At 42.7% G+C, this 27173-nt stretch overlaps 1 protein-coding gene across 2 annotated transcripts in view; it reads left to right on the top strand.

Moving 5' to 3' along the window:
• ITGA8 (integrin subunit alpha 8) overlaps positions 1–27173 on the top strand; it is a 521482-nt gene that overhangs the window by 234948 nt on the left and 259361 nt on the right. The window lies entirely within an intron of this gene.

The following is a 27173-nucleotide window of genomic DNA, read 5'->3' as shown; positions in this document are numbered from 1 at the left end:
GTAATTTTTCTGCATTAGGAGTTGTATTAGGGAATTTCATACCTTCAACTTCTGTTAAAAGCATCAAGCCCTAAAATTTTCATTTTGAAGCCAGAGGTCAAACTTAAGAATAGGCTCAACTTTTTCAAGTTCTAGAATTGCTTTCCTGAGAATTTAAAGTCAGACAAAATAAATACTCCCCTTCCTGGCATAAGACAACATCAAAAAGGCAAGAACTAAAATGTATAATGTTACATTAAGATACAACATGTGAAATTCAATGGAGATTTAAAACTGTTAAAAGAAATAAAAATCACAACACAGTTAGTATTTGTAGGCAGTTTGGTTATGATTATTAATACCTGTGTGTAACAACATGAAAGATTTGCAAAAAGAGTTGGAAATATTTTTGTCCTGGAGCTTTTTAAGGGCCCTGTTTCCAGAATGGTTTATGGTCTTAATGTTCTAGGGTATTGTAAATTTCATGTATAAATCAAAGAGGCAGTTCAAAATAGGGCCACCAAAATGGTACATATCTTGTACTGTAGAGATACTTAATTATTTAAAGGTGGACTTTCTAGACAAAAGAATGAAAGGTAGAATGAAAATACTAACATTTAAATAGAAATGTAGTAGATCCTAGGAAAACAGCCAGACTGTTTAGCACATTTCAATAGAATACTAGAAAATAGTATTTTTCATAGAATAAGAAGCACCAGGATATGGGGGTCGTCATATGAAACTGAAGGAAGGGAAAATGCAAGGATATACTTCAGTGAGAGAGTGGGTGGACACTTGGAACAAACTTCCACCAGAGGAGGTAGGTGAAAAAAACAGTTGTAGATTCCAAGCATGCTTGGGGCTAACACAAAGGAACATTAGTTGCTTTGAAGAAAAAAAAAAACACTTAAGTAAGCTATATGGCATTACAGTAGGCCTGCATAAATAGGCAGGATGGGTGACTGAAATGGTCCTTACTTGCTAACAAGTTCAATGTGGAAATATCTGGGTTAAAAATGGATCCTGACTGCCCTGCTGAGATGCCAGAGCAGAGCTATAATATGACTGCACTTATAGAATTTGCCAGTCCCTGTGGCATTGTCACAGGAGGAGAATGATTTTGAGCCAGGTTGGAGAGGCAGAGGCTATCCAGTGGCATGTTTGTAAATCCCTCTCCCAGTTTATCCTCTCTACCACCTCCTGAGTGGTCCAGTTGAAGGAGGAGGAAGGAGAAGGGACTGGCAGCAGCTTATGCTGAATCTTTTACCTCCGAAGCTGAGTCCTGACAGTTGCACAGTTCATATGTGGTCTCCAGGCAGCAGTGGTCCAAGGTCTAGTCACTGTTCTCCTCCTGCTGGCCTGTTCAGCACACTAGGGTGAGTGGGGTAGGCTGGGCAAAAAGAGAACTGGGGAGGGAAGCAGGGCCGGTCCTAGGGTTTCTGGTGCCCTCCTGCAGCCTATTAGTTGGCGCCCCTACCCATCCAAGGGCGGGATCACTATGGCTCCGCCCCTACAGTAGTCACACCCCTTTTACTAGCCATGGCATCATTAAAATATTACACCTGTCTTCTCTTCCCTTCCCTCCCCTCCATCTATGTCCAACTATTCTCTCCCTGCCCTCCCCTCCATCCACCCATGTCCAACAACTCCCCTGCCCTCCATCCATCTGTCCATCCATATCCAGCAATTCTCCTCTCCCCGGCTGCCCCCCTCCATCCATCCATCCTAATCCAGCAATTCTCCTCTTTCTCCCCTGCCCTCTCCTCCATGTCCAGCAATTTCTCCTCTCTCCCTGGGCCCTGCCCTCCCATCCTTGTCCATCCTTGTCCATCGATGCTCCTCTCTCCCCTTCCCTCCATCCATCCATCCATATCCAGCAATTCTCCTCCCTCCCCTCCCCTCCATGTCCAGCAATTTCTCGTCTCTCCCAGGGCCCTGCCCTCCCATCCATGTCCATCGATCAATGCTCCTCTCTCCCCTGCCCTCCCGCTCCCATGTCCACCTGCCCGCCCTCTTCTCTGGTTTAAATCTTGTGTTTAAATTCACCTCCGACGTCGCAGCAGCTGCGCAGCGTCAGTGAAAGCGCTGCTGCCGATGTCTCCCAGCCTTCCCTTTGCTCGTTCGTTCCCTCTTCTGACTTCATTTCCTTGCGAGGGTGGGACACTGAGAAGGGAATGAACGAGCGAAGGGAAAGCTAGAGACGTCGGGCAGCAGCGCTTTCACTGATGCTGCGCAGCTGCTGCGACGTCAGAGGTAAATTTAAATATAAGATTTAAATGCCCTAGGGCGGCGCGGGTACCGGAGCAGGAAACCGAAGGCAGGACTTCTGTCGGGGTCCGGGAGCTGAGGTAAGCGGCGAGGGTCAACATGGCTCGGCGGCGCCCTCCTGCCATGCTTACCTCGCTTACTGGGTTGGACCGGCCCTGGAGGGAAGTTACGTAAGCAGGGTCTGAGGGGATGTAAAAGATGTGTATTGGGGGTAGCACACTTCTTTGTAAAAGGGCCCCTAACAGAATTAGTCCACCATTTTTAATCTTTGGCCTCTTGTTTCCCGACCTTCCTCTTAACTTCTTTTTCTTCCACTGTATGTACAGAGAGAAACATGCATCTCATTTGGCTTCTGTTGTGTAAATTCATCTTTTTGTCTTATACAGCACTTCCTGGTTGAGCTTTGAACTTTTTTTTATTCACAACTGACATCTAATGCTATGAATCAGGGCTATGCCACAGTTGCAAGAATTCCTTGAAGTGATGTTAGCTTGCTGCAGACAGTTTCCCAATAGCATAACCAGGCTGCCTGCTGTAGATGTACAACATTGTTTTAATTCAGTTCCTTTCATGCCTCCTCTGGGACCAACCACACATCACAGTGCATGGGGAAACAAACAGCTTTTTTGAATTTTAGGAATTCTCTCTACATATGACACTGTGGGGGTCTTGATCAAAGTTCTGTTCCACAGTTTTACTTCAGTGCAGAATTTCCTCCATTTTTGAATCATTTTTGTTTCCTGTTGGAATTACAGAAGGGTTTGCATTTATAAGTATAAAAACTTTTGCTGTAGTGGATCAAACATCTTTTTATCTTTCCTTTTAATTGTATTACAGATTGCTTTCCAACTATACAAGCCTGCTGCATAAGTGTCACATGTTGTACCTTCATCTAAAGAACACAGATGTGGTCATATAAACAGAAACAGCATGTTGGTCATGGGGTGGGGGTGGGGGGAATTACTGAAACCATTTCTGAAGTTTCATTTCCTTGTAACAGCAGGATCTTACAGACAGTACAACAGGTTTCTGTCATACAGGTTGATTTAAGCTCTATGTTGCAACCAAGCTCCCATTGCTGCTGTTCTCTGATGCTAATTCCAGTAGCAGGCTTGCCCAAATTATATGCGCATCTCTACTAGGTGATATTTCTTGGTTTATTCAGGCAAACTGCTTCACTTAACAGACCTCTGATATCTTCTCCTAATTAGTCTCACCTGGTTTCTTAGGTAGTGTCCTTTTTTAATTACATTGCTCAGTGGCCTTTGCTTTAATCAACCTTTTTCCTTTCAAGCTCCTCTCTTCCCTGCTGCTTCAACTGGCCAACTGATCTGTCCCTCTAAGGCTACATTACCCAGTTTCTTTTTCCTTGAGGCAGTATTACCTGTTTTTCTTTTCCCTCCCTGGGATGCAGTGGCATATCCATTCAAGGTGTGTGTGTTGGGTACGCACCCTGTGTCAGCCCCTCCCTTCTCCCTCCCACCACATCTCTGTCTGCCCTTCCCATCTCCGCAAAGCTCTCGCAATTCCCTTCTTCTTCTGCGCCCCATGCCATAAAATCACCTTCACCTGGGCAGCCGCAGTGGCACTCATAGGCTGCTTGTCGCCTGCACTGGGGCTTTGTCTCTGAACCTTCCCACCCCTTCTGACACAGCTTTCTGTTTCCTGAAGGGCGGGACGGTTCAGAGAGAAAGCTCCGGTGCAGGCCACAGGCAGTCAATGAGTGCTGCTGGTGCTACCTGGACAAAGACTAAAGGTGATTTTAAGGTACAAGGGGGGGGGGAGGGAGAAGCAGCAAAAGGGAGATGTGGCATTAGACGCACCCCCTGTTCAAAATTCCTGGTTATGCCACTATTGGGGTGCTGTTTGTCTCTCGGATAAGCTGACTGCTTCATATGCTTCTGAGTGTACTGAGTTCCTACACTGCCACACCACAAATTTCCTTTGCTTAGTATGTCATTTCTAATATGTGGAGTCATGAAGTTATGTTATTTTTTTTAAATAAGTTTTATTGGGACTCCATAAGCACTACATAGGAAACAATGCCAATGAAACATCAGAAGAACAATAATCAAAGTCACATGAATATGAATACAACATAGTAACATCAAATAGAACTAGCAATAACAAAACATTAAACATAAGGAGCCTGGTTTCCTTTTTATCCCAAATATTAACAACAAAAACAATCCCCCCCCCCCCCCCCCCCCAAGAAAAAAACAAACAAAAAACAAAAGCATAACCTTTGCATATTAAGCAGTCTACATGGGCAATGTGAGTGAGGGAGTTCCAAAAAGGTTCACAAATGTGGCAAAAGGCTCGACCCTGCCCAGAGTTCAAGTCAGTAAAGGGTCTTCACTCCAGGTTAGCTTGATAAATCATATAAATCCTCCACTGATTGACCATGGGCACAGCAGAGATCAGCCAACACAGAGAAATACAGCTTTATGTTTTATAATGAGTTAGAAAACCCAGATCCTTATTAAGTCCTGTTTGTTGGGTGTCAAAATATTCAATCATTCTTATTTCAAAGGTCTTACGTTCCTGTATTGTTTTAAAATTACCTTTCAGTATTCTTACTGTGAAATCACTGGTGCAGTGTTCTGGTCTTGTGAAGTGTTGGCCCACAGGGGTGGGGGCCTGACTGGCACTGGCTATTTTCATGTGATGTCTGTGCAGATTGAATCTTGTCTTAAGCATCTGGCCTGTTTCTCCAATATAGCATCCTTCGTTACATTTTTTACACTGAATGATATATACCACATTGGAAGATGAGCATGTAAAAAAGTCCTTTATGTTGAATATTTTTCCTTTGTGAATGACTGTGGGGTCTTGTGAAATGTTTTGGCATAGTTTGCAGCTGGCTGTGTTACACGGAAACGTGCCCTTTTCTTTTTCCGTCTGTGTTGGAAGTTTACTTCTGATCAGCTTGTGTTTTAAATTTGGTGGCTGTCGGAAGGCCAGCACTGGTGGGGATGGGAATAACTCTTTCAATAATTCATCTTCCTGAAGTAGTGGCTGTAGGTCTCTTATGATTTTCCTCAGTTTCTCCAGCTCTGGGTTGTATGTCACTACAAGGGGAATTCTGTCTGTGGCTTTTTTTTTCTTTGTACTGTAGCAGATTTTCCCTGGGTGTTTTGAGGGAGGAGGCAATATTCTTGGAGATTATTTTGGGGTTGTAGCCTTTCTGTTTGAAGGATGCAGTCAGGGTTTCAAGGTGTCTGTCTCTATCCTCTGGGTCTGAGCAGATACGGTGGTATCTTGTGGCTTGGCTGTAAATAATGGATCTTTTTGTATGTGAAGGGTGGAAGCTGGAGTTGTTTTTTGAAGAAATTCACTCAAGATGGTGTACAACATGATCATTCTGGATAAATGCAAATGACAATAGAGAAAAAATATTCAAATAATAGTACATATTATGGCATAGTATGCTACTTACATGGGAAACTCGGAGCTCCATGCTACACAGCATATGGTATTACACTTGCATTCATTTTTGAAGAGTTCTGCTTTTGCTTTACAGTTTTCTCTGATCATCGTTCATTCACTCTTTCTTGGGCTTTTGTTTTTCACTATGTGTATTGTATGCATCACAGTTTTGCTGCTGTTTTTCTAATTAAGAGCTTATAAGTCAACACACAAACATATATATGCATGAAACCAATAAAAGAAATAGGCCTCGGAGAACATTTAAACATAAAAGGAACTGTTAAATAATCTGACACAAGTTCTATTTATAGCATGAGAAAAGAACTACACATGTTTTGACTGTACAATTCATTTTTCAGTCCCATAGATGTCTCAAGTTATACTAAAATATTCAATACACATATGGAATTGTATTCAGTAAGTTATAATTCCAAAAGGGAGGAAGTTAAATTGACGTGTAAAAAGCTGTTCAGTTCCTTGGTTTTGCAGGCTTCTGTGGCTTATATTCAGAGATGCTGAGTGCTAAATTGGAAGGTTTGATTCTTCCAATTTATTTATTTTCTTGTTTGTTTGTTTTTGTCAAAGGATGCAAATAGGAAGTGTGATGTCTTTGCCTAATAGCAGCTTCCCTAAAAATATTCATCTGCAATTCTGAGCTCTTGGGCAAGCATCTTGTACAAAATACACAGTAATTCATTTGGAATTTGGGTACCTTTCATGTGACTTATGGAGGCCTCAACCATGCATATATTTACTGCTGCCATAGTGTTCCTTTGATCTTCTAGTGATGTATCAGTATTTGACCATAGTGTTAGATTCCTACCCGTTTTGACAGGCAGGCAATATAAGGTGTTCATGAGTATTCCCACTTAGGCAATTATTATTTGAGATGATTAAGTGAAAGAAGGAAAGAATGAAGTTTATTAAAGTCCCAAGAGTGACTTCTGAATAAATAGATTTGGAGTTGCAGTAATCAAGGTGCACATCAACGGTAGTCAACAGTTTTTTTAAACGCTGACTGTAGTGGGAAGAATTAGGCCCCAATATTCAATGACAGGCCATTTCCAGGCACTGATATTGAATATCAGCATTTGACCAGATGTGGTCAGACTACCAGCTGTTATGCAGGTCCCAGTCAATATTCAGCCAGAGAATTCATAAGACACATATCACATATGTGATTCCCAGCTGAATATTGGCTGGGACCCACAGCAGTGGAGTGTGCATGTCTCCCCATCCAACACCAACTCCAATCCTCCTCCCACTCACCCCCAGCAGAGGGACCAGCCCCCCCCCCCCACCCCCTCACACACACACACACACAATTTGGAGAAGTCTACCTTATTCCCTGGTGGGCCAGCAGAGTGATGGGGCAAGAGTGAACTCCACATGCTTCTGCCCCTAGCAACTCCATAGTAAAATAGTCACCGTGACTTCTAGCAGTGATACCATGAGACTCTTGTGAGTAGAGGTTGTGGCGGCTATTTGTACTATGGAGCCAGTAGAGGAAGGAGCGAGTGATGTTCACTCCTGCCCCCATCACACCACTAGACCACTAGGGAGTATGTAGACCCAGAGGGATCTCCTCTAACTTGAAGGGAGGGGGCTGGCCTTTGTACAGGGGTGGGGGTGGAAGTGGGAGTGGAGCTCACCAAAGTGGAGGGAGGGCAGGACAGTGTACATTGCAGGCCAGTAACCCGGACGTTATGTGGGTGCCAACTGATATTCAGTGCTGGCACCTGCATATCTAACTTGGCAAAGTTAGGACTGCTTTTTGCCACAGCTTTGTAAAAGGGCCCCACTGTTTGTCCCCCTTCTCCCCACCACCCATTCCCCCACCAGACTCCCCTCAAACACCAATTCTGTGCTTCTTGCCATCGTGTTGGTCTCTGTCTCTATCTCCATCTATCTATCTATCTATGGTCCTGGCCATACTGTTGTTCGGCGATACCTACCTCCTTTTACCGTTGGCGGGTCATCAGCCCGCCATCAACCCCACTACCAGCCGTCCGCTGTGATTTCAATCCCGGCATTACTGACCACTAGCCACCTCCAGTGTTATCAACAAATCGTCCACCTGCGATTAACCCCATTGCCACCAGTGTGCCATTTGCCGTGATTCTACTATGGCACTGCCTACAAGTCCACCTTTGAGTGGATGGTTGTCCATTTGAATTAGCCCGAACATTGCCAGCTAAGCTATCAACACTGATCCGTAGGAGGTGCACTGACCGGCAGGGAAGTGTGAAAGAACAACGCGCAGATTGCGCAAAGAAAAGAGGAGAGGTAAACGGGGTTTAATAGGCGTGAGACCTGAACACCGGATCAGCCGGAGAGTAGCACCAATGTCAACAAGAGGGAGCAACCCATATTAGATTGGGGCCAATATAGGAATGGCTCAAGATCAGAAGGCCTATTTTTCGCACACCATGTGGAGGTCAATGGTCAGCATGTGAAGGAGGCCCGTGAAGCCGACGAGAGAGTCTGTGATCAACCGGCGACATCGTGAGGTAGTGTAAGGATTGCATCATTATCTGCGTTGTGTCTCCAAATATCGGGACCTGAGCGGCATTCTGCCCTCAAAGTTTAAGAAAACATACACCGGAGAATTATCATATCAACCTGGAAAACGTTGCCAATGCTATGAGAAGAGTTTTATGACCACTTGAACACTGCTACTGTCCTGCATCCTCTGCTCCAGCCTGCAGCTTCAGCTCCAGTCCTGCAACCTCTGCTCCTCTGTTCCAGCCTTCAGCCTCAGCTCCAGCCTACTGCCTCACCTTTGTTCATGACTGTTACCTAGTGCTTGAGACTGCCTGAGTCACTACATATGGCTCCATTTCACATTCTCCTCCTAGTACTGTCGCTTCCCAATATACTCCTCCACCCGAAGCCACTGTGCACTACAGTTATACATTGCCCTTTCGTTGATTTTATTACCTCACCATCTCTCTTGTCCTTTTCCTCCCTCCTACTGTCACCCCTTTTATCTGTTATATCCTCAGTCTTTCACTTTCCACTGTGACCGTTCCTGATGCCTTCAAACATGCCGTGGTCACACCACTCCTTAAGAAGCCTTCACTTGACCCTACCTCCTTCCAACTATCGACCCATCTCCCTCCTCCCCTTCCTCTCCAAGATACTTGAATGTGCCGTTCACTGCCGCTGTCTTAACTTTCTTTCATCTCAAGCTGTTCTTGACCCACTCCAATCTGGCTTTCGCCCTCTTCATTCAACTGAAACTGCACTTACTAAAGTTTCCAACGACCTGTTCCTGGCCAGATCCAAAGGTCTCTATTCTATCCTCATCCTTCTCGATCTATCTGCCGCTTTTGACACTGTTGATCACAGCTTACTCCTTGATACATTGTCTTCACTTGGATTTCAGGGCTCTGTTCTTTCCTGGTTCTCCTCCTACCTCTTGCTTCACACCTTTAGTGTACACCCTGGTGGATCCTCTTTCACTTCTATCCCACTACCAATCAGTGTACCTCAGGGTTCTGTTCTCGGTCCTCTCCTGTTCTCCATCTACACTTCTTCCCCTTGGCTCTCTGATATCATCCAATGGCTTTCAATACCATCTCTACGCTGACGACTCCCAGATCTACCTCTATACCCCCGAAATCTCAACCAGCATCCAGACCAATGTATCAGCCTGCCTATCTAATATCACTGCCTGGATGTATCAACGTCATCTGAAACTTAACATGGCCAAAACCGAGCTTCTCATCTTTCCCCCTAAACCCACCTCTCTTCTCCCCCCTTTCTCTATTTCTGTGGATGGCACTCTCATTCTCCCTGTCTCATCAGCTCGTAACCTTGGGGTCATCTTTGACTCCTCTCTCTCCTTCTCTGCTCACATTCAGCAGATTGCCAAAACCTGTCATTTCTTTCTCTATAACATCAGCAAAATGCGTCCCTTCCTCTCTGAGCACTCTACCTGAACCCTTATTCACACTCTTATCACTTCTCGCCTAGATTATTGCAGCCTGCTTCTCACCGGCCTCCCACGTAGCCATCTCTCTCCTCTTCAATCAGTCCAAAACTCTGCTGCATGACTCATTTTCCGCCAGAGTCGCTATGCTCACATTAGCCCTCTCGTCAAGTCACTTCACTGGCTCCCTATCCGTTTCCGCATTCAATTCAAACTTCTCTTACTGACCTATACTGTAAGTGCATTCACTCTACCGCTCCCCAGTACCTCTCCACTCTTGTCTCTCCCTACGCCCCCCCCCCCTCGGGTACTCCGTTCTGTGGATAAATCTCTCTTGTCTGCCCCCTACTCCTCTACTGCTAATTCCAGACTCCGTTCCTTTTATCTTGCTGCACCTCACACCTGGAATAGACTTCCCGAGCCTGTACGTCTAGCCCCGTCTTTGGCCGTTTTCAAATCCAGGCTAAAAGCCCACCTCTTTAACGCTGCTTTTGACTCCTAACCACTACTCACTTGCCCTGTACCCTTTTATCCCCACCTCTTTAATTCCCTTAGTTGTTCTGTCTGTTTGTCTGTCCTACTTAGATTGTGAGCTCTTTGAGCAGGGACTGTCTTTTCATGTATGGTGTACAGCGCTGCGTATGCCTTGTAGCGCTATTGAAGTGATAAGTAGTAGTAGTAGTAATATATGGCTGTGTCTGATGAGTGTGTGCAGTACCACTGTGTATGGGCTGGCCAGCATTCTTAGTAGACTAGCCACACAGACCAGCAGAGCAGTGGGGCACCATAGGGGGTACTGCAGTGGACATCACATAATAGGTCCCAGGTACACATCTTGCTGTTACCCCCTTATATTTATATGTTGAGCCCTCCAAAACCCATCAAAAATCTACTGTACCTAACTGTACACCACTACAATAGCCCTTATGCCTTCAGGTGTCACCTACATATAGGTACAACAGGTTTTTGGTGGGTTTTGGAGGGCTCACACTTTCCACCATAAGTGTATCAACTCATACTTTCCACCTCAAGTGTACCAGTTAGAGTGGGATATGGGCCTGGGTCCCTTTCTCTACAGTCCACTGAACCAACTTCTAAGCCACTCCAGGGACATGCTTGCTGCTCTAATAGGAGTGGCCATAACATCTGACGCTGTCATAGAGGCTGGTATGTAGTATTTCTTTCACATCTATGGGGGAGAGGGTCAGTGACCACTGGTGGAGTAAGGGGGGGAGGTTATGCCTTAATCCCTCCAGTGGTCATTTGGTCATTTAGGGCACCTTTTGGTCATTTAGTCATGATTGAAACAGGTCTAGCCAAAAACCTCTTAATTTTGGCCCAAGACATTTTCATTTTATTCCATTATTGCAGAAAAATATCTGTCTTTTGGTGCTGCTCATATCGCGCCCAAAACAGGCCTTAACATGCCCCTTTGAAATTTGGATGAACTGTGGAGCAAAACATCTATAATCAGGATGTCAAAAATTGCAACTTGGACGTATCTGAGAGAAAAACGTCCTTCTGCCACCTTGTAATTTGTTTGGACATTTTTTTTTTAAATAAGACCCTATATATATATATATATATATATATATATATATATATATATATATATATATATATATATATATATATAGTGCTGAAAAAAATCAGCATTATTCTTTAAGCTGTACTAAAATTTGGGTACAGTTATTGAATAGCACTTATGCCCTGGACTGATACCTACCTTTAGGCGCACCTATTTGCACCAGCTGAAACATGGTGGAAATGTACATGCCTAAAGTGGATGCATGTTCCCCTTATTCTATAACAACACGGGTAATTGTAGGAATGTCCCTGTTCTGCCCATGACCCTTCCATTTCTATGGCCCTTTTTTTTTACTTGTGTGTAAAATTTAGATGCAGATCCTGTGCCTAAATTTATGTACATAAATTCTAATTAAATTAGTGCCAATAATTTCTTGTTAAAAAGCCAGTTATTGACATTAATTAGCTTGTTATTCAGTTAAATTGTATGCACAAATTGGGTGCACACCCAAATTTGTATGTGCAAATAATTTTATGGAATTGCGGGTAAATGTATTAGTTTTTGGCTCCATGTCTTTACCCTACTTATATCAGAATGAGTATGCCCAATCTCTCTCTCTCAAATATGTATTGTTACATTACATTACACGACTTGTATTCTGCATGTACCTTTCGAGTTCTGTGCGGATCACATTTACGCTGGTGTTTACTAAGCTGCGCTAAGGGTGCACTAGTTTTTTTAGCATGCACTAAATGCTAGAGATGTCCATATATTTCTATGGGCATCTGTAGCGTTTAGCACGTGATAATTTTTAGTGTGCACTGAAAATGCTAGCGCACTTAGAACATGGTCCTTAATCTTCTAACCAAATGCCAGAATAAACATAAAACGGAAAATAAACAATAACAATAATCAGTCATAAAAGACCTTTCACAAACACAAATTGTTGAAACAAAAATGTCTTCAAACCCTTTCTAAATAAAAAAAATAATTAAAATCAGATTGTAAATTGGCAATAAATTCCAAACAGAAGGAGCTTGATGTGAAAATAATGAAGTTGAAACAACTATACCGTTTAATTGCATTCATAGTTGGAAAACTGATTTGCATTTGATTGCTTAAAGCATAAGATTGTCTACTCATTGAAAATGTAATTACAACTACCAGTTAAAATGGAACTTGACCATATAAGATGTTCAAAATAAATATGTATATTTTAAATTTAATCCTTGCATCTATCGGTAACCAGTGGAGCCTCAAAAGTAAAGGAGAAGTTCTGGAACAACAGGCTCCAAAAATGAGTCATGCTTCAGTATTCTGTATCATCTGCAACCTCCAAAAAAGTGCTTTTGTACATCTTATGCCTATGCTCCTGCATTCTGCCAGCTGGATACCATGAACATTTGAAAAGGAAAGAGAGGTGATGAGAGTGAAATGAGGCTGTTAATGTATTTCATGGCTCCTAATATGGAGTGTCCTGAAACTCAATATAAATTCAATTTATTTGAAAATTGAGAGATATATATCTTCTCCTCTCTTAGCTTTGTTTAAAGTAGATGAATACGTACACATTTATGCTATTCACTCCAATAAATTAATATCTTTCTTCTAGAATTAAATGCCAAATGTTATGTGAACCAACTGTGATATTGACCATGACTTTAGTACGTTAACACAAAAACCCTTCACAGGTTCTCAGTCCAGTCAGAAATCATTAACTTCATGGAACTTGTACTTTTTTTGTTGAGCAGTAGAACTTTAAACATTTGTTGGATGTGATGATGGACTTGAGAAATTACCTTGAACCAGCTTTTGTCTGGTTTAACTACTTTAGTTATGTTCTGTTCTCCCTGAGGTGTTTTGCAGTTATAGGAAATGGGCAATGCTGAAGTGAGTGAATTTTCCTCTCATAATCCATTTCTTAATGGTCTTTTGTATTCTTACTAGTAGGAATAAATGAGCGGTGAAATTTCTATATAGATTTTTTTTAAAAAGGATAATCCGTTTTTCCAGCAAGTCAAATGAAACATCCAGAATCAAGCCCTGATGTGAAGGTTATATAAACCTGAAAATAAGTTTATTGAACTTAAACTTAAACCAGAGAAAGTAATGTGACATGCCCCTGTTTTAAATTATATCTCTCAAATTAAACATGAAGAAGGATGATGCTTTTTAGCAGGATGAGGCTGGAATGCTGAATGACAATTATATATTTCTAGTTTTAGTACTAGTGCATGATGTTTTGTACCAGTAACTATGGGGCTAATTTTCAAAAGAGAAAAACATCCAAAAAGTGGCATAAATCTGCATTTGGAAGTTTTTCTCATAAAGTCCAAATTGGTATTTTCAAAACCAATTTTTAGACATTTTTCTGTGAAGTTCATCAGAAGTGTGTTCAAATCACAAGGGGGCATTCCAGGGGCATGTTAAGGGTGGGATCTGGGCATTCCTACACTTAGAAATCTTTCTGCCATAATGGAACAAAACAAAAACATTCAGGGGGATTAGTTGGCCCTAAATGACCAGATGACCACTGCAGGAATAATGGAATGACACCCCCTGACTCCTTCAGTGGTCACCATTCCACCCCGCAAAGAAATAAATGAAAAAGTATATACCAGCCTCTATGACAGCTTCAGATGTTATGGCCAGTCCTATCAGAGCAGCAAGCAGGTTCCTGGAATAGCCTAGTGGTTGGTGCAATGCACTGTAGAAAAGGTGACCCAGAACCATAATCCACTCTACTACTACTACTTATCATTTCTATAGCGCTACCGGACATACGCAGCGCTTCACACTTGAACATAGAGAGACAGTCCCTGCTCAATAGAGCTTACAATATAATTATGACAGACAGACAGGACAAGTAAGAGATAAGGGTTAGGACAGACAGGACATATCAGGGATAGGGGACAGTTAAAGGTTTAGGTTTAGGAGTTAAAAGCAGCATCGAAGAGGTGGGTTTTTAGCCTAGATTTGAAGGTGGCCAGAGATTACACTTGTGGTGGAAAGTGTCAGCCCCCCACCCCCCACCCTCAAATCTACTGTACCCACATATAGGTGACACCTGCAGCCATAAGGACTATTGTACTGGTGTATAGTTGGGTACAGTAGGTTTTTCATGGGATTTGAAGGGCTCACCATACAGTATAATGGGTAATGGTGAGATGTATACCGAGGACCTTTTATGTGAAGTCCACTGCAGTGCCCCCTAGGGTGCCCTACTGCTCTGATGGGATCCCTGTGAGGCCAGTCTACTACTGGGAAATCTGGTACCTCCTACATCCCAGTGGCTTGATTTTGTGCATTTTTCACTTGGACTTTTTTTTTTTAATGGTCCAAAAAGATAAACGTACTAAGTACAACAACATCCTGGCCAGTTAAAAACTTTTGAGTATCGGAGGGTTAGTTTTTTATTGTCAAATATTAATTTTCATGCAATCACTAAATTCAAGCTTGGGTTGACAGGTTTAACTTGGTTCAAGCAATATTATGCATCAATTCCAGATTTTATCAAAATCAGAAAAAGAGTCCAAGAAGTTTAACAACTTCAAATGATGGCATGCATCAATAGCATCTCTTATGCAAATGCAACCAACAAGGTCCAATGCTACCAGCATTTGCCATTGCTACTTCAGGCAGAAAAAAGGGGAAGGGGAAAACAAGTACAAGTGGTAGTACAACAAACGTAAGTGCAATGAAATGTTCTTACAAAACAGATGCTAGAGGATGAAGAGGCATCAGATGAGTATGTAATGGGCTATCAGATATCTTATAGCCCCAGCTATTTCAGATCCTAGCTCCTCTTTTAATGCATTAATCACTTGCCTCAAAGTCCTCAGCATCTGTTTTCAATGTTTGTAAATTTTATTTCATACAAAATATGCCAAAAAGTCAAAAAGCAAACTATATCCTGTGCTGTAAAAACAACAAACATAAGTAAGCATAATAGAATGCTGGTGGCTACTTAACTTAAAACCGCAAAACGCGGTAATCGTGATGATACATCTCAAAAAGCTCCCGACGCCTCACACAGCAGGTAAAGGCATTTCAGTCATCTCAACCTGCTTCGGGGAGGTCAGAAAAGAACCGGAAAGATAAGCTCTTCAGTGCCACTAAAATAAATTGCTACTTCAGGGACAATCTATATTTTTATCATCTATGAACAAAAAGTATCAGTATTGATCTTACATTGTACCAATGTTGCTTCAGTGTTCCACATTCTTACTTTTAAGGTGAACATTCATAAGTACATAAGTAATGCCACACTGGAAAAAGACCAAAGGTCCATCGAGCCCAGCATCCTGTCCCCGACAGCGGCCAATCCAGGTCAAGGGCACCAGGCAAGCTTCCCAAACGTACAAACATTTTATAAAAGTTATTCCCGAAATTGTGGATTTTTCCTAAGTCCATTTAGTAGCGGTCTATGGACTTGTCCTTTAGGAAACCGTCCAACCCCTTTCTAAACTCTGCCAAGCTAACCGCCTTCAGTACGTTTTCCTGCAGCGAATTCCAGAGTTTAATTATGCGTTGGGTGAAGAAATATTTTCTACTATTTGTTTTAAATTTACTACACTGTAGTTTCATCGCATGCCCCCTAGTCCTAGTATTTTTGGAAAGTGTGAACAGACGCTTCACATCCACCTGTTCCACTCCACTCATTATTTTATATACCTCTATCATGTCTCCCCTCAGCCATCTCTTCTGCAAGCTGAAAAGCCCTAGCCTCCTTAGTCTTTCCTCATAGGGAAGTCATCCCATCCCCGCTATCATTTTTGTCGCCCTTCGCTGCACCTTTTACAGTCTACTATATCTTTCTTGAGATGCGGCGACCAGAATTGAACACAATACTCAAGGTGCAGTCGCACCATGGAGCGATACAACGGCATTATAACATCCTCACATCTGTTCTCCATACCTTTCCTAATAATACCCAACATTCTATTCACTTTCCTAGCCGCAGCAGCACACTGAGCAGAAGGTTTCAGTGTATTATCGACGACGACACCCAGATTCCTTTCTTGGTCCGTAACTCCTAAAGTGGAACCTTGCATGACGTAGCTATAATTCGGGTTCTTTTTACCCACATGCATCACCTTGCACTTGTTCACATTAAACGTCATCTGCCATTTAGCTGCCAGTCTCCCAGTCATAAGTACATAAGTAATGCCATACTGGGAAAAGACCAAGGGTCCATCGAGCCCAGCATCCTGTCCACGACAGCAGCCAATCTAGGCCAAGGGCACCTGGAAGCTTCCCAAACGTACAAACATTCTATACATGTTATTCCTGGAATTGTGGATTTTTCCGAGTCCGTTTAGTAGCAGTTTATGGACTTGTCCTTTAGGAAACCGTCCAACCCCTTTTTAAACTCTGCCAAGCTAACAGCCTTCACCACTTTCTCCGGCAACAAATTCCAGAGTTTAGTTACACGTTGGGTGAAGAAAAATTTTCTCCGATTTGTTTTAAATTTACTACACTGTAGTTTCATCACATGCCCCCTAGTCCTAGTATTTTTGGAAAGCGTGAACAGATGCTTCACATCCACCTGTTCCACTCCACTCATTATTTTATATACCTCTATCATGTCTCCCCTCAGCCATCTCTTCTCCAAGCTGAATAGCCCTAGCCTCCTTAGTCTTTCTTCATAGGGAAGTCATCCCATCCCCGCTATCATTTTTGTCGCCCTTCGCTGCACCTTTTCCAATTCTACTATATCTTTCTTGAGATGCGGTGACCAGAATTGAACACAATACTCAAGGTGCGGTCGCACCATGGAGCGATACAACGGCATTATAACATCCTCACACCTGTTTTCCATACCTTTCCTAATAATACCCAACATTCTATTCACTTTCCTAGCCACAGCAGCACACTGAGCAGAAGGTTTCAGTGTATTATCGACGACGACACCCAGATCCCTTTCTTGGTCCGTAACTCCTAACGTGGAACCTTGCATGACGTAGCTATAATTCGGGTTCTTTTTTCCCACATGCATCACCTTGCACTTGCTGACATAAACGTCATCTCCCATTTAGCCGCCCAGTTTCCCAGTCTCGTAAGGTCCTCTTGTAATTTTTCCACAATCCTGTTGCGATTTAACGACTTTGAATAACTTTGTGTCATCAGCAAATTTAATTACCTCACTAGTTACTCCCATCTCTAAATCATTTATAAATATATTAAAAAGCAGCGGTCCTAGCACAGACCCCTGAGGAACCCCACTAACTACCCTTCTCCATTGTGAATACTGTCCATTTAACTCCACTTTCTGTTTCCTATCCTTCAACCAGTTTTTAATCCACAATAGGAAATTTCCCCCTATCCCATGACCCTCCAATTTCCTCTGTAACCTTTCATGAGGTACCTTGTCAAACGCCTTTTGAAAATCCAGATACACAATATCAACCGGCTCCCCTTTGTCCACATGTTTGTTTACTCCTTCAAAGAATTGAAGTAAATTGGTCAGGCAAGTCTCGTAAGGTCCTTCTGTAATTTTTCACAATCCTCTCGCGAGTTAACGACTTTGAATAACTATCCTGCTTATAATCGAAAGTGAAAAACACCTATATTGTGACCCAAATTGGGAGATGGGCGTCTTTCTCCTGTGGGCGCCCGAATCGGTATAATTGAAAGCCGATTTTGGGCGTTTCCAACAGCAATCTGTCGCGGAAACGGGTAAAGTTGACTGGGGTGTGTTGGAGGCGTGGTGAAGACAGAACTGGGGCATGGTTATCGGTCGAGGAGAGATGGGCGTCTTTAGCTGATAATCGGGAAAAAAGCCGTTTTTACCGCAATTTTGGGTCACTTTTTTTGGACCCTTTTTTTTCACGAGCAGGTCCCAAAAAAGTGCCCCAACTGACCAGATGACCACTGGAGGGAATCGGGGATGACCTCCCCGGACTCCCCCAGTGGTCACTAACCCCCTCCCACCAAAAAGACCCCACTTTAAAAGCTTTTTTTCCAGGCTGTATGCCAGCCTCAAATGCCGTACCCACCTCCATGACAGCAGAATGTGTTCTATCCTGGTTCTGATGTGGCTCTCAGGTGAGTGTGACACCTTTTTTGTTATGCGCACTGCAGAGTCACATCAGCAATACATTGTGGTGGGTGTAGGGTATTGGGCTCCGTGATTCCACTAGCTTGTGGCAAATGCTCACGATGTTGGTAGTTGGTAGGCTCTACTCCCATGGTGCTTTTCCCCCTGCTGACTGGGTCAGAGTGTGCCCTGTTTTGTTTCCGGTAGCCCATGAGGTAGTGGCCATTTTTGTAAGCCAGTTTTAGATCCCTTTCACGTGTTAGCCACATTACAGAACTTAGTTCTTACCTTGAATGTGGCTGAAAGAGGGCATTGTACACCATTCTGCCAGCTCGGACCTACTGCTCATCTCAGTACCAGGGAGACTCGTTGCCAGTGGGGCACAACCTCTGATCTGCAGTTAACTGTGAGTAAGCGTGCTTATTCCAATAAAGGACGTTTTCGGAGAGATTAGTCTTCAGATGTCAACTGGTGTGCCAATGTTATATAGCAGCAACAAGTCCTAGAGGCCTGCGTGTATGCAGGACCCTGGAGCAATTTTAGTGGGTACCGCAGTACACTTCAGCCAGGTGGACCCAGGCCCATCCCCCCCCCCACCTGTAACACTTGTGCTGGTAAATGGGAGGCCTCCAAAACCCACTGTACCCACATGTAGGTGCCCCTTCACCCCTAGTGTTGTACATTTGTAGGTAGTGGGTTTTGGGGGAGGGGGGTTGGGTGCTCAGGAACCGTGTTAAGGGAGCTATGCATGTGGGAGCATTGTCTGAAGTCCACCGCACTGACCTCTAGGGTGCCCAGTTGGTGTCCTGGCATGTCAGGGGGGCGAGTGTACTACGAATCATGGCGCCTCCCACAACCAAATTTTCTCGGATTTGGACGTTTTTGAGCTGGGCATTTTTAGTTTCTATTATCGCTTAAAAAAACAAACGCCCAGCTGAAAAACGTCAATTTTTTCGAAAATACTGTCTGTCCCGCCTCTTCACGTACCCATTTTCGGACATAGACACCCATGGACATAGGCGTTCGCGTTCGATTATGCCCCTCCATGTCATTAAGGGCACTGGAATGTTGTGTTATGCAAGCAGTTATTTTTAAAAATTCTATGGGGTCATTTTACTAAACTGCGGTAAACACTAATATATGCTTACTGCAGCAAAAACTGCCTTAGTGAGAGATATGCTGAAGCATCCTGAGGTAAGTTTTGCATATGTGCATGCTACCCATCTGCTAAAAATTAAATTACATTTTTTAGCATGTGGATAGGTCTGGGGACAGCGAGTGTGCTAATCAGCGCGGCTACATTGTGCATGGTTAGCGTGTGAGCCTTTACTGCCTACAAAATAGGTGGCAGTATGGGCTCATGGACTAATGGCCATGTGCTAGTGGGGAAATTAGCATGTGGCCATTAATATTGAAAATAGACAAATCGGCCATTTTAGCCCCGCAGGTAAAAATTGCCTTAGTACGTGGAAATGACCGTCGTAAGGACATGATAAGGTCACTTTTTACCACAGTTTGGTAAAAGGGCTCCTATATGTTATTGCACCCTTATGTTTTTGCAGACTCCTTTTTTTGTGCCAGTGCTGCACTGCTTTATCAGGGAGAAATGTTTTGACGGTAAGCCCCAACACAGAATGGAGCTCACTGGAAATGGAGAGTTAGGGAGAAAATGGCTATAGATTTAGCTACCTATCTATTATCTGATCTTTAATTGCTTAAATTTCGCTGACTATGTAGCTGTCTATATTGTGGTGTACTGCTCTGTCTTCTAACTTAGACAAAAAACAAACAAACAAAACTAAACATCTTTCTCTCCCTTTGCCTAGCTCTACTAGAGAGGATAGGCATTTCAAACTGTCTCTGGTCTATCACTTTATTAACTCTTGCTGAAGTTTCCTAACTTTGGTTCTGCAAAGTTTACTTGCCATTGCTAGTCCTAGGTAAAGAGAGTAGCTTTAGTCTTACAGTTGGTTTAATTTGCAGCTAGAGATTATATTAAAGAAACTGCAATATTTATTGGGAATATTTGGTTTTAAAAGAGAAAAGTCAGATTTTAGCAAAATCTGGATTTTGTTTCAAATTGGCTCACTGCTTGCCCTTCCTAAAGAACATTTTAATTATGGTACTGGCTGAATCACTGTGAGACTTATAGTCCCACCCTCCCAACCCCTGGGTTTTCTAGTCATATATAAGACAATTCAACAATCAAAACATTGACGGAATTCAAAAAGGCGTGGGATGAACACAGATGATCTCTAATTAGAAAATGGATGGTATTTAAAAATCCCTTAAATTGCTGCAGGTGTGTTGATGTGTGAATGACGCTTAGATGGCGACTCCAGCTGTGAAAAAGTAAGGCTGGAGCAGGGCAGACTTTGTAGCTCTGTGTTCTGTATATTTATTGGGATTTATTTACCACTTTTATGAAATAATTCACTGAATGCCATGTACAGTAAGAATAAATCAAGCATAAGCAATAGACAATTACAGCAGAAAAAATATTCTAATAACAATACAAAGTATGGCGTGGAGGGGCATAATTGAACGAAAACGTCTATCTCCATGGGCGTTTATCTCCGAGAACGGGTCCGTGAAGGGGCGGACCGAACCATATTTTCGAAAAAAAAATAGACGTCCATGTTTTATTCGACAATTTGTGAGCTGGGCGTTTTTGTTTTTCAGCGATAATGGAAAATGAAAGCGCCCAGCTCAAAAATGAATAAATCCAAGGCATCTGTTCGTGGGAGGGGCCAGGATTCGTAGTGCACTGTCCCCCCTCACATGCCAGGACATCAACCGGGCACCCTAGGGGACACTTTTACAAAAACAAAAAAAAAGGTAAAAGAGCTCCCAGGTGCATAGCACCCTTCCTTTGTGTGTTGAGCCCCCCCAAATCCCCCTCAAAACCCACTGCCCACAAGTCTACACCATTACTATAGCCCTAAGGGGTGAAGGGGGGCACCTACATGTGGGTACAGTGGGTTTGGGGGGTTGGATGACTAATAAGCATTAAGCAGCACAATTGTAACAGGTAGGGGAGGGATGGGCCTGGGTCCACCTGTTTGAAGTCCACTGCTCCCCCTAATAACTGCTCCAGTGACCTGCATACTGCTGCCAGGGAGGTGGGTATGACATTTGAGGATGAAAATAAACAGTTGTGAAACGGCATATTTTGTGGTGGGAGGGGGTTTGTGACCACTGGGGGAGTTAGGGGAGGTCATCCCCGATTCCCTCCAGTGGTTATCTGGTCATTTAGGGCACTTTTTGGGGCCTTATTCGTGGAAAAACAGGGTCCAGGAAAAGTGCCCTAAATTCTCGCAAAAAACGCATATTTTTTTCCCATTATCGGCGAAAGGCGACCATCTCTGATCGGCCGATAACCACGCCCCAGTTCCGCCTTCACCACGCCTTCAACACGCCCCCGTCAACTTTGTACGCTTCCGCGATGGAGTGCAGTTGAAAACGTCCAAGTTCGGCTTTCGATTATACCGCGTTATTCGTTTTTGTGAGATAAACGCCTATCTCCTGATTTAGGTCGCAATATAGGCGTTTTTGTCTTTCGATTATAAGCTGGATAGTATACTACTTACAATGTCAACACAATATGCAATAGAACATTTTAATAGACAGCGAGGGTATAAGCAAAGATGGAATATATAGATAGGTAAGAGATTAAGAGGAATTAGAAAATAAGGGGACAAATTTAAAGAAAGTTGCACATGAGGTCAGAGAGATGATTAAGAGTTATCTCAGCTAGGGTAGGAATAGATAAACGTGTCCTGCTGCAGTATGTGCAGCCTGTGTCACTCCATGTGTGTGTTGTGTATGTGTGTGTGTGTGAGACTAAGAAGTTACAGTAGTTACTTCTTCCATTAAAGGCCTGGTTGAAGAGTCAAGCTTTCACCTGCTTCTTGAACAGATAGTCTTGTGTTAAGTGGAGCCTTTCAAGGAGAGCATTCCAGAGTGTGGGGGCTTCTTTGGAGAAGGCTGGCTTGCTGGTATCACATCATGTAATGTCTTTTGGAGAGGGTATATGGCAATCCAGTTTAGGATGGGCTGGAAAGGGCATCAATGGCAAGTACCTGGAACTGAGGACAGTGCTAGGCAGTTTTATGGTCTGGGTACCGCAAAAAACAAGATGGATTCGGATAGGCTGGAGTGGGCTTTGATGGATATAATGTCAGAGCTGGGCAGACTTCTGCAGTCTATATCCCCAGAAACAGCAAAGAAGACCATGATCAAGTATATAATATCAAATTCATTGTTGATTTAATCATGAATTGACAATGAGTGTGACTGTTGGACAGACTGGATGGACTGTTCAAGTCTTTATCTGCCATCACTTACTATGTTACCCTGTTACATTATTTCAAGATTAGTGAAGAAAAAAAAAAGGTGTTTTTTTCCCTATCTAAAAGATGAGTAGCACTATGTATTGGAGGGGCAGCAACTGCATTTATTCTATTCCATCCTAGATGTATAAATAGTTTGCACATATTTTTTCCTTGTGCAGGTACTAGCAATTTTTTTTGCAGATCATTACATCTTGAAAATTACCTCAGGAAATTTATGGTCATATATATATATTACTGGGGATAAATATTTAAACTAGAAGAACAGATCCCAAAACTATATCACAAAAAACGTTCTTCCTTTAAAATATTTAATTTCTTTTATTACAATACATATATCACATAAAACCACTTATGCTGTGTAAGTTCCGGAACTTGCCCAGTCACACCCTTCACTTCACCACCCATTCACATAAACCTTGTGTGGGCACATTTCTATATATCCATAATCTGTGTACATGCTCCCCAATTGTTGTTTCCTCAATTTCAAATCTTCCACTTGTGTCTTAGATATCGTCCTTAAAGGTTCAAATTATAGTCCTTATAAATCATAAAAATCTTCTAAATCACATCAAGCAGGAGCACAGTGTTCAGGACAAAGTCTCTCCAGCACTCTTCTTGGAGTGGTGTTAGTTCAGCAGAGTGAATCAATGCAGTGTGTCAAGGGCTTCCTGGAATTTACATACTGTTTCCAGACTTTAAGCACCTTCTAACTCTTCACACCTTCTCTCTTTTGTTCCTCGATGCGAGACTGCATTTCGAACACTCCTTCTTCAGGAGGAACATTTCCCTATACCAAAAACAGTACATAGTTTATCTATGACATTTCCCTACTTTCATTCCTATCTATCTCTTTTAACCCCCCTATACAAGCTTATTCAATCTAAATCAAATTCAATAATGAAATCTTTAACCTTTAAATTTTAAGGCAGCCTACCTTAGGAATCATGAGTCCAGCACAGGACCCTCTGTGAGCGTCTCAGCAACTTAAATGACTAAAGCAGGAAATCACACTGCTTCCTTATATCAAATTTCACTGAATCATTTTCACCTGGGGGGCAAAACCTACTATGTCCATTCTACCTCCAGGTTCAGACCCCTGGGAGCCACCGTATCCCACTCGAAGATAAATCTCTGTTCAATATACAGCAGCTGTGCTGTGACGTCACCCCCTCCTCTGCATGGAGTGATCTGTCTAAGCACCGTGCATTTTAAATCAGCTACTTCATGAGCATGTGCTATCCAGTGGCTGACCAAAGGAGCCTCTTGTTTACCAATTCTAATGTTACTAGCATGCTCAGCCAGACGTTTTTTTAACTGGCGTTTCGTGTGACCTATATAGTACATTTGACAAGGGCACACTATACAGTAAACTACTCCTACACTGGTGCAATCAGTAATGCTGCGCAAATAATATTTCTTGGTGGTACCAGGGATCCAAACCCATTGAGTGGACATGGAAAATGTACAAAATGCGCACTTCCCACACGGTGAATGTTGCCCCTGGTTGTTACCATTATCTCTAGGTTTATGTAACAACTCCCCTAGATTAGACATGCGGGAATAGGCTATTTTTGGATGCTCAGCAAACACCAGATGAGTTCTTAGGATGTGCCAGTTCTTATGTATAATATGTCCTATTTTAGAGGCTTTAACAGAAAAAGGCAGAACACAAGATAAAGTGCGATCTATGGATCTTGGGGTGGGGAGAAGTAACCAGGGACGTTGAGCATACAACGCTCTCTTGTATGCTTTTTTAATCACCCCCATAGGGTACCCTCTTTGCAGAAATCTTTGAGTCATAGGCTTAGCTTGTTTTCTAAATTCACTTGTGGTTGAACATATACGTCTAAGTCTCAAAAACTGGCTTATGGGAACCCCTCTCTTGAGAGCAGGATGGTGAAAGCTAGTGTAATGGAGTATGGAATTACGGTCTGTCTGTTTTCTATATATAGTGGTGCTGAACTCATTATTATCCATTCTCTTGACCAATATATCCAAAAACTCCATTTTCTCACTATCCATACGAAAGGTGAAGTGCACATGAGTGTCCAATGTGTTCAAATACTCAACAAATTTAAGGGCCTCTTCCCTAGTGCCCTGCCAGAATAAGATCACATCGTCTATGTATCTCTTCCATAGCAGGATATGTTCCTGCCATGGTGAGGGATATACATATTTCTCCTCAAACTGAGTCATGTACAGACACGCCAGCGAGGGAGCGACCGTGGCCCCCATGGCCACCCCTCCCCTCTGCACATAAAACTCATTCTGGAAACTGAAATAATTCTGGCAGACCACCAAGGTGAGCAATTGGCTCAACACCTTAACTTTAGCCATAGGCATGGCAGAACGTATCAAATATTCTGATGCCATCTTAATGAGTTGATCCTGAGGAAGGTTGGTATATAATGCTACCATACCTAGCCCAATCATGTGAAATTCACCATCCCGTATGTGTGTTAAATCAATCTCTTCTAGCAATTGAATAAAATGTAAGGAATCTCTGACATATGACTCTGCCTGGCTCACGTAAGGTTTTAAAAACCTGTCCATGAATTGAGATATAGGTTCAAAGACAGAGTCACGTGTCGATACTATAGGGTGGCAGGGGGGATTCTCCAAGGTTTTATGAACCTTGGGTACAAAATATATATACGGAATCTTCGGACACGGATGACATAAAAATCTTTGCTCCTTAATCGTAAGTATACCATTTAATACTGCAGTGTCCACCCACTCATCTATTTGCTGTTTTAACTCTAGAGTGGGATCTCTTCCAATTTTGTTATAAAACTGTTGTTGATTCAATTGATTAAGGGCTTCTCTAACATATTTCTCAGAGTCCATAATAACCGTGGAGCCCCCCTTGTCCGCCCTCTGTATAATAATTTCCTTATTTCTTGCTAGTCTATCAATACTCTGCCTTTGAGAGTAAGAGAGATTACCACCTGCTCTCCCCTCCTGACTCTCTATAGAAGAAAGTTCCGCCAGAACCAGTCTCTGAAAAGTAACAATTGACGGATCGATGGGTCCCGGAGGTACCCATCTAGATTTATACCCAGTACGGGGAAGATAGGAATCTGGTCCTACTACAGATTCTTGTGCCCCAAAAAATAGTCGTAATCGGAGCTCCCTAAAAAACCTATATAGTGCCCGACGCGTAGCAAAAGCATCGTAAGTATTAGATGGTACAAATGAAAGCCCTTTACTTAAAACATGCTGTTCCTCTATAGATAAATTAACCTGTGATGTATTGATTATATTGCTTTCTTGGCCCCCTTCCTTACTTTTCCCGACGTTTTGCCTGCCTCCTTGGTTTCTATTTGTATTTCTTGAATCTGTTCGGGTAACCTTAAAAAAGAATTAGATAATGTAGTCCCAGATTCCTGCAATCTTCCTGATCTTAAATTTGTTTCCCCTTGATTTCTTTCCTTTATGCCTTCATCATCCCCTGAAGAGTCACTGGAGGAGAGCTTAAAGTTCACTCTCCGTCCTGCAGCTCTATTTTTTCGTCCCCGGGTCCGTCTATCCATCCACCCATATACGTAACCTTTAGTATAGTCGTACTCATCACGCTTATACTTAGTAATTTTTAATGCTCTTTGTTCCATTCTATATTTTTTCATTTTATCATTATGTTCCTGTAATTGCTGTTCATATGTCACTCTATCTGACACTTGTTTAATACACTCCTGTTTCTTACATACATCTTCTTTTTGTACTTTAATCTCTTCCTGCAAAGCCTCTATTGTAAGTAACATTAAATCCAAGGAACATTGTGTAATCACTGCGTTCCATTTAGACACATACTGCTCATTGCCCAAAAATCTCGGCTCTTTATTCATTCGTAAACCATGTGGTACCCTTTGTACGTGGCAATATTCCACTAGAGCTGCCGAATGTAGCTCTGACCGAACTAATGATTTATGGGCTCTCAAAACTTCATCCCAATGACATATCTGTGATTGCTGAGCATTTGCAAACAATCTATCCCCTCCTAGTAAGTACATAAGTACATAAGTACATAAGTAGTGCCATACTGGGAAAGACCAAAGGTCCATCTAGCCCAGCATCCTGTCACCGACAGTGGCCAATCCAGGTCAAGGGCACCTGGCACGCTCCCCAAACGTAAAAACATTCCAGACAAGTTATACCTAAAAATGCGGAATTTTTCCAAGTCCATTTAATAGCGGTCTATGGACTTGTCCTTTAGGAATCTATCTAACCCCTTTTTAAACTCCGTCAAGCTAACCGCCCGTACCACGTTCTCCGGCAACGAATTCCAGAGTCTAATTACACGTTGGGTGAAGAAAAATTTTCTCCGATTCGTTTTAAATTTACCACACTGTAGCTTCAACTCATGCCCTCTAGTCCTAGTATTTTTGGATAGCGTGAACAGTCGCTTCACATCCACCCGATCCATTCCACTCATTATTTTATACACTTCTATCATATCTCCCCTCAGCCGTCTCTTCTCCAAGCTGAAAAGCCCTAGCCTTCTCAGCCTCTCTTCGTAGGAAAGTCGTCCCATCCCCACTATCATTTTCGTCGCCCTTCGCTGTACCTTTTCCAATTCTACTATATCTTTTTTGAGATATGGAGACCAGTACTGAACACAATACTCCAGGTGCGGTCGCACCA

This window comes from Microcaecilia unicolor, chromosome 1 (genome assembly GCF_901765095.1).
Source record: "Microcaecilia unicolor chromosome 1, aMicUni1.1, whole genome shotgun sequence".
Taxonomy (NCBI): Eukaryota; Metazoa; Chordata; class Amphibia; order Gymnophiona; family Siphonopidae; genus Microcaecilia; species Microcaecilia unicolor.
This window is presented reverse-complemented; position numbering and strand designations above follow the sequence as displayed.